The sequence below is a fragment of the Tupaia chinensis genome, unplaced genomic scaffold (assembly GCF_000334495.1).
Source record: "Tupaia chinensis unplaced genomic scaffold, TupChi_1.0 Scaffold142285_1, whole genome shotgun sequence".
Lineage (NCBI taxonomy): Eukaryota > Metazoa > Chordata > Mammalia > Scandentia > Tupaiidae > Tupaia > Tupaia belangeri.
Window position 1 is genome coordinate 1 of NW_006202134.1, and position 8,340 is coordinate 8,340.

The 8,340-nt window shown below is 39.6% G+C and overlaps 1 pseudogene; it reads left to right on the forward strand.

Moving 5' to 3' along the window:
- The first annotated feature begins 882 nt into the window (after positions 1–882).
- Positions 883–1,888, forward strand: LOC102500808 (C-terminal-binding protein 2 pseudogene; annotated as a pseudogene).
- Positions 1,889–8,340: the final 6,452 nt, after the last annotated feature.

The following is an 8,340-nucleotide window of genomic DNA, read 5'->3' on the forward strand; positions in this document are numbered from 1 at the left end:
ATACATATAAAAATGTCAAGTTAATTTCCCACATTTATATTTTTATTGCCAATTATATTTGATAAATATTCTGAGTGTCTTTAGACATGACACTTAGAAAAATATGCAACTTTACAAAAGCAGCTTCCAAAGATACGACTGCAGATTATTCAGAATGATCCTCTTCCAAGAAACTAAGGACCAAAACAACAGTTATTTAAACAGGAAGAGGTTAATAATTTAGTACAACAGACTGTTACGTTACCCAGAGATTCAAGAGTTAGCATGATGTATTAACACCCTCCTTGGAATTCAGGAGTTTGAATTTTTAATTGTCACATATTATTCTCTTCAGTGTAACAAGAAAATCTGTTTTCAGTCATTTTAAGGTGAATAGGAAGCTGCTCAGAGGAGCTAACAATGAGAGGAGCAAGGGACAGAGCTGGAAACCAAGGGGCGCTGAGGGGATCCCTGGCACAACACCTACCACCAGCATGGCCACTGTCACAGAGGTGGGCCGGGAGGGGCAGGAGCTGCTTCAGCCTCCTGGATGGGAGTCCTTTGCAGTGGATTCTGGCTGCCCAGGGCGTGGGTTTCATTGCCTTTAACAGTTGTGTACCTGTGAAGCTTTATTCCCTTAAGAAGATAGCTGACCATGTGAAAACTTTAGAGTTTTTGGACAGATTTATATTGGGTTCCTAGTGGCATAATGCACACAGACTCCTGTGAGTTCCCCTAAGTTCTTAGAGGACTGTTTTGCTTTTCTAATGAGAGAGTTGCAAAGTTTTATAAACAATGGCCCTTGTGAATAAGCAAAAAAATCAAGGTACAATTGGACAGAATTTGTGAAGGTATCTGCTCCCAGATCATGAATGGCCCCTGCAGCTCGGTCCCCCTGTGGCCTTGCTGGATGGCAGAGACTGCACCCTGGAGATCCCCATGATGAAGGACCTGGCCACCGGGGCCTTCTGGAATGCACAGTTCACTCAGGATATCCACAAGAAGCCATGGGTGCCATGATGTACCACACCATTGCCATCAATAGTGAGGATCCGCAGAAGTTAAAGGTCCTTAGAGTGATCATGCAGATAAACAGCGGCTAAGACAAAATCGACATCAAGGTTGCCAGAAGCTCAGGATTACCATGTGCAACAACATTCTGTCTGCAGCTATGGAGTAGACTGCTGATTCCACCATCTGCCACGTCCTCAATGTTACTGGCCAAACACATGTCTATATTCCATGTGCTATGGGAAGGTGCCCAGGGGCAGAGTGTGGAGCACATCCCCGAGGTGGCCTCAAAATGGCCCAAATCCACAGGGAGAAAATAGGTCTCATTTGCTTCAGTTCTGCAGGGCAGGTCATTGCCATTTGAGCCAAGGCCTTTGAATTCAGTATCCTATTTTATGACCCTTACTTGCAGGATGGGATAGAGCAGTCCCTGGGCATGCAGAGCGTCTACACCCTGCAAGACTTGCTATATCAGAGTGACCGAGTCTCTTTCACTACAATCTCAATGGACATAACCACCAGCTCATCAATGACTTTACTAGAAGGCAGATGAAGCAAGGAGCTTTCCTTGGTGACCCTCAGTGGCCTAGTGGATGATAAAACCTTAGCTCAAGCCCTCAAGGAAGGCAGGATACAAGGAGAAGCCCTTGATGTGCTCAAATCGGAGCCTTTTAGCTTTGCTTAGGGTTGACTGAAAGATGCACCAAATCTCATCTGCATTCCCCACAAGGCCTGGTACAACAATCAAACTTCACTACACATGAGGGAGTCAGTGGCTATGGAGATCCACTGAATAATTACAGGTCACATCCCACAAAGTCTAAGAAACTTTGTGAACAAGAAATTCTATGTCACATCAGCTCCTTGGTCAGTAATAGACCAAGAAGCATTCATCTGAAGCTCATTGATGCCACATAACAGATGTCTGTCAACCATCATAGGTGCAACCCAAGAAAGTCTTCTAGAAGCTATGGAAGGTATCATCCCTGGAGGCATACCAGTGATTCACAACCTCCCCACAGTGGCACCACCTTTTCAAGCTCTTTCTCCCAACCAAGCCACAAAACACGGGGACAATTGAGAACATCCCAATGAGAGCAGAGAATGCCGAAAGGTAATAAATCTGATAAACTTGTAACCAAGAGACAGTGACAAATAAATGAACTAAGAGAAAAAGAATTTGCAGTCTTTTTAACTGATTCTGGACATATCCATCATTGATGTTCCAGTGTTAAAACTACAAAGGCTTGGGACCAGCAGATGGTGTACTGCTTACATCACTGGACCCCCATGTAGTTGGTCACGATTCAAGTCTTGGACCTTGCTGCTTAAAACTCATGCCAGGTGCATGAGTGTGTGTGTGTGTGTGTGTGTGTGTGTGTGTGTGTGTGTATGTGCGCGCCCAAAGTCCTAGGAGGAGAATGTCAGTGAAGGGATGGTGACGTGGGGGTGATTTCTCGCATTCTGCCTCTCTGTTTCTCCTATAAGTGTACATGACCTATAGCAAAAAACTCCCAGAAAAATAAAACTACAAAAGTTAGAAAACTAAAGACGTTATCTACATATGAAAGTGCTGAAAGACTAGGATATAATTTATTAACAATGAACTTCTGTAGTGTGTGCCATGAGACAGAACACAGTTCGAATCCTGGATGTGCTGATTTGAAAATCCTACCATATTCTTCTTCCAGCCCAGCACCTAGCAAACCAAGAGTCCATGTGCATCTGAGGTGGGCCCAGCCCTGACTCTTTACATTTTTTGCCTTTAAAAGCATGTTTTCTTTTTTCCCCCTTTTTTGTGCTTTGTTTGTTTGTTTTACTTTTTTGTCTTTTCCTCTTTTTTCCTTTTCTTCTACCTTTCTTACCTTGCTTCTCAGCTTCCACACATTGAGTGTCTAGACAGGTCTAGGTTCACCATAACAAAATATATGTTTACTTTTAGAGTCATAGAAAATCTCAATCCACACTTTGCTGTTTTGCTTCCACCTACTGAGTGGCTAGACAAGTCTAAATAAAAAGTTGTCAAAATATTAATACTTTTTGGGTCCTCATATTCCTCAACTCCCACTGCATCTGTGTCACAAAGGTAGAAAAACGCAACACCAAAGAGTTTGCAGACAACATCCCCCTGTGTGCCTGTGATCACTCAGATTGATCTTGTAGAAATCAGGAAGAAACGAATAACCCATCAGATGACTAAATATCACCACAAGGGCACCAAAAAAATATGTGAAACCAAGAAAATACCTCTCCTCCAAGGGTAAAAAATAATGCCTCTTCATCCACAGATAGTACAATGGAAATCATGGAAATGTCTGATAAAAAATTTAGAGTATTGATAGTGACAAAACTAACAGAGATGGAGAGAAGAGGGACAATTAACACCAGAAGAAAAAAGCTGATGAGTCTCAGGAGGTAAGAGATTTCTTGCAAGAGCTGAAAGAGGAAATACACACCATAAAAAAGAGTCAAATGGAATTGTTGGAGATGAAGGCTATAATGAAGGAAGTCAAAACAAGCTTTGAAAGTATTAAAACCAGACTAGATCATACAGAAAATTCAATCTCAGATGTAGAAGACAGGATTGCTGCACTAGTAAAATCCACCATGAAGAGTGAGAAAATAGCCCGCCAAAATGAGAATAATATATGAGAAATACTAGATACCATTAAATGTCCAAACATCTGAATGATGTCTATCCCAGAAGGTGAAGAGACTCATAAGGGCATTGACAATCTATTCCATGAAATCCTGGATGAAAATTTCCCAAAGCTAGAGAGGCATTCAAAGATCCAGACCCAAGAAATACAAAGGACCCCAAATAGTATCAACCCAAGAAGATCTTCTCCAAGGCACATTATTGCCAGAATGACCAAAACCACAAAGACAAGATACTCAGACTGGCAAGAAAAAAATGTCATGTTACCTGCAAAGGGTATCCCATCAGGCTAACAGCAGACCTCTTATTGCAAACAATGAGAGCAAGAAAAGAATGGGAAAATATATTCGAAGTGTTGAGTGAAAAACAATTTTAACCAAGAATACTATACCCCACAAAATTATCCTTCATATGAGAAGAGAAAAAAAGAACCTTCTCAGATAAACAAACCTGAAAGAATTTACCAATACCAGACCAGCTCTCCAAGAAGTTCTGAAGGGAGTGCTATCCCAGGAAAACTAAAGTCAGACACACAGAAATAAGAGTTCTAAAACAATTAAGAAAATGACCAGTTTAATGCTAGGGACAAGTACAGAGTTGAATATTATCTTCCAAATTGAAATGGAGAGTTAAGACCACAGTAGAAGAAAAAGTACATGAGCTTGACCTGGTGAAATAGAATTTTATGACTTTTCTATCTTCCAAATTGAAATGGAGAGCTAAGACCACAGTAGAAGAAAAAGTACACGAGCTTGACCTGGTGGAATAGAATTTTATGACTTTTGACGAAAACATTACTGACCTTCTATGCTTTGTTTTCCAGAGTTAAGGAGTTTTGTCTTCTCTCAAGTTGTAGACAGGTGCAAGTACCTACTATTCAAACAGAATCCTAACTTGTTTCCTGGCTTTAAGTATTAAACAGAGTTCTCTTAACATTTTTTTTATTTTGATTTTGTGATCAATACAATGTGGGAAAGAATAAAGGAATGGAAAGCAACTGCATAAACCAGAGACAGGGCGGGAAGAGGATGGGAAATGGCAGAGGGTGAGAGGTAGTGGGGGAATGTATATATATGTATGTATATATATTACAGAAAACATATATATATGTATATAGATACAAGAGACAAGAAATGGAAAATTATTTGTTGATGATAACATGCATGTTTAAGCCATTTTACAGTGTATTATGGCTGGAAAACCCTATTTTATATGCTGTGGTGATGTCAGTGAAAGTATGTAAAATAAATAACAATTAAAAGAAAATCTCAATTCCCACTGGACTGTTACAGAAAGGGAGAAACACGCCTTCATAAATCTCTTTCTGTGGATTCTACATTGCAAAACACAGTAGTAGAGGTAAGCCATTTTACAGTGTATTATGGCTGGAAAACCCTATTTTATATGCTGTGGTGATGTCAGTGAAAGTATGTAAAATAAATAACAATTAAAAGAAAATCTCAATTCCCACTGGACTGTTACAGAAAGGGAGAAACACGCCTTCATAAATCTCTTTCTGTGGATTCTACATTGCAAAACACAGTAGTAGAGGGACCAGCAGTCAGTGTAATGGCTATGTCGCTGGACTCCCACGTAGTCGACCATGGTATGAGTCCCGGACCTGGTGACTTAAACTCACGCTGGGCACGTGCGCGTGCGTGGCCAAGATCCCAAGAGGAGAATGGAAGAGAAGGGACTGCAGCGTGGCCATCCCCCCTGGGGCGTGATTTCTCGCTTTCTGTCTCTGTCTCTCTCTGTCTGGCGAGTGCACGTGCCCTATAGCAAAAACCTCTCCCAGAAAAAAAACCCACAATAGTAGAGAAATTGGCATAGAGGTACCTCACAGTAAAGTGAAGCATACTAGCTTATAGTAGCAGAAATCTCCAACAAATTGTCCAAACATGAATATACCACCAAATGACTAAAAATCAGAGAAGAGAGACTGCCAAGTCAGCAGTGGGGAGAAATACAGAGCTATAGTGAGTGAAGTTCACCTTCTCCTACACACCTCTATTCTTAGTTGAAACCCAGCAGCTCAGCTGAGGTGTACCTGTTCCCTAGAAACTGGGAGGCCTTTATAATATGCAGTTCCATCAACAAAAGTGCAGGTTGCCTGGTGAGGATCAGGGAAGAGAACTAAAGAAATATTGCAGGTCATCTCCTTCTGCACACCTCTAACACTCGGAATTAACTCCAAAAAAGTAGGAAGCAATGTATAATTCATAAGATGACCAGAAACCAAGAAACCAAGAAGCCAAGAAAATATCTCTCCTCCAAGGGAAAAGAACAGTCCTCCATCATCTACAGGTAGTACAGTGGAACTCGTGGAAATGTCAGATAAAGAATTTAGAGTATTCATAGTGACAAAACTAACTGAGTTGCAAGAGAAGAGAAACTCCAGAAGACGCAGGAGAAAAGAGATAATGAGTTTCAGCAGGTGAGAAAGTACTTGCATGGTCTAAAAGGAAATACACACCATAAACAAACAATAAAATGAAATTGTTAGATATGAAGGCTATAATACATAAAATCAAAACTTCCCTTAAAAGTATTAAAAGCAGATTAGATCATGCAGAAGATCAAATGCAAATGTAGAAGACAGAACCTCTGACCTATAAAAATTCACCAAAAATGCAGAAAATAACCCAGAAATATGAGAATAATACACCAGTAATACTATATACTAATCATCCAGATAACTGGTATACCAGAAGGTGAAGAAACTAATCATGACATTGATAATCTATTCCATGAAACCATGGAAGAAAACTTTCCAAACCTAGAGAGGCATTCAAAGATCCAGATCCAAGAAATGCAAAGGACCCCACATAGAATCAACTCAAGAAGATCTTCTCCAAGGCAGATCATAGCCAGATTGACCAAAGCCACAGACAGAGGCAAGAGAGAAATATATAAAGTTACTTTCAAAGAATATCCCATCAGGTTAATATCATACCTCTGATCAGAAAAAACTCAAGGAAAGAATGCAAAAGCTATACAAAGCATTAAGGGGAAAAACAACTTAAACCAAGAATACTATACCTGACAAGATTATCCTTCATATGGGAAGAAAAGCCTGAAACACTCTCAGATAAACAAAACCTGATAGAATTTACCAACACTAGACAGCTCTTCAAGAAGTTCTGAAAGGGAACCAGCAGTTAGCGTAATGGCTATGTCGCTGGACTCCCACGTAGTCGACCGCGGTTCGTGTCCCAAACCCGGTGGCTTAAAACTCACGCCGGGCGCGTGTGCGTGCTTGCCCAAGATCCCGAGAGGAGAATGGAGGAGAAGGGATTGTGGCGTGACCATCCCCCCTGGGGGTTGATTTCTCGCTTTCTGTCTCTATGTCTCTCTCTGTCTGTCTGGTGAGTGCACGCACCCTACAGTGAAAATCTCTCTCAAAAAAAAAAAAAAGAAGTTCTGAAAGAAAAACTAAAGACAGAAATAAGAGAACAAAAAATGACCAAGAAAAGTTCCAACTTAATGATAAGGATAAATTCAGAAATATCAATAATAATGTTGAATGTTAACTTCCAGGATTTAAATGGAAAGATCAGACCACTGTAACACTGCAAATTCAACAAAAGAGAGATTACATAAGACTGAACTGGTTAAATAGCATTCTATGACTTTTGTCGAAAACATTACTAATTTTCTTCTATTTTTTGTCTTCCATACTTAAGGATTTTGTTTTCCTTTTTGATAGGATCATCAATTAGTTTAAATTTTTTTTAAATTGAAACATAAACTTTTCTCCTGTTCTGACCCCTTTGCAATTGGAACATATTTGTAAGCATTCTTATTTTGTGGCAGAATGGTTATTTGGGAAAGTTCAGCAATTCACTATCTGTTTCCTTGCATGAGAAATTGCATCCTTATGGGGGTCTGTGCAAATAACAGACCAAAATGAAATTATCCTTTTTTTTTTTGCAAATATGTTAGTTTATAACTCTCTTCAGTAAAAGAAGGAATGGAGAGAGAGAAAAAAATGCTTCAGAAGAAAATTACAGTGCTCTTGTCATTAGATTCTAGCTTTATCCATATTTGTATTTTAAGATCTTTTGTGAATCAATAAAATCTGAAATAAAAAGTTTAGTATGGAAGGGAGGGAGGGGAAAGGAAAAAGGATAAAACAAGTAAAAATATGCTTAACTGACCAAAAATGAGAAGCTATTTGCTGATAATAATGTATACAGCAATATCTTTGTCTTGATTGACATGCATGATATTTGTACTAGAAAAAGAAATGATGCTCCCTGTAAAGATATATGATTAAATGTAAATAAATTTTAAATAAAGAAAGAAAATCATGCCATGTGTATGCATGCCCAAAATCCTGCAAGGAGAAGCAACTGTGGCATGACCATGCCCCCTGTGGGGGTGGATGATGTCTCACTTTCTCTCTCACTGTCTCTTTCTCTATTGCTTTCAGATGAATGCATGTGCTCTATCAAACAACCTAAAAAAATAAAGACAAAAAAAAACTTTAACAAAGTTTATGGTATTGTCAAAAAGGGGACTTGGGAATTTATAAACTATTTACAAGACAGAAAAAGACTGGGTCAAGGAGCCCTTATGACCGAAACACTTCCTCCAAGCAGCCCTTCTCAATCCTGTTGTATCTGGGATTAAGGTTACCACACAGGATGTTGGGGAAACATTTAGATCACAACACATGAGTGAAGTCT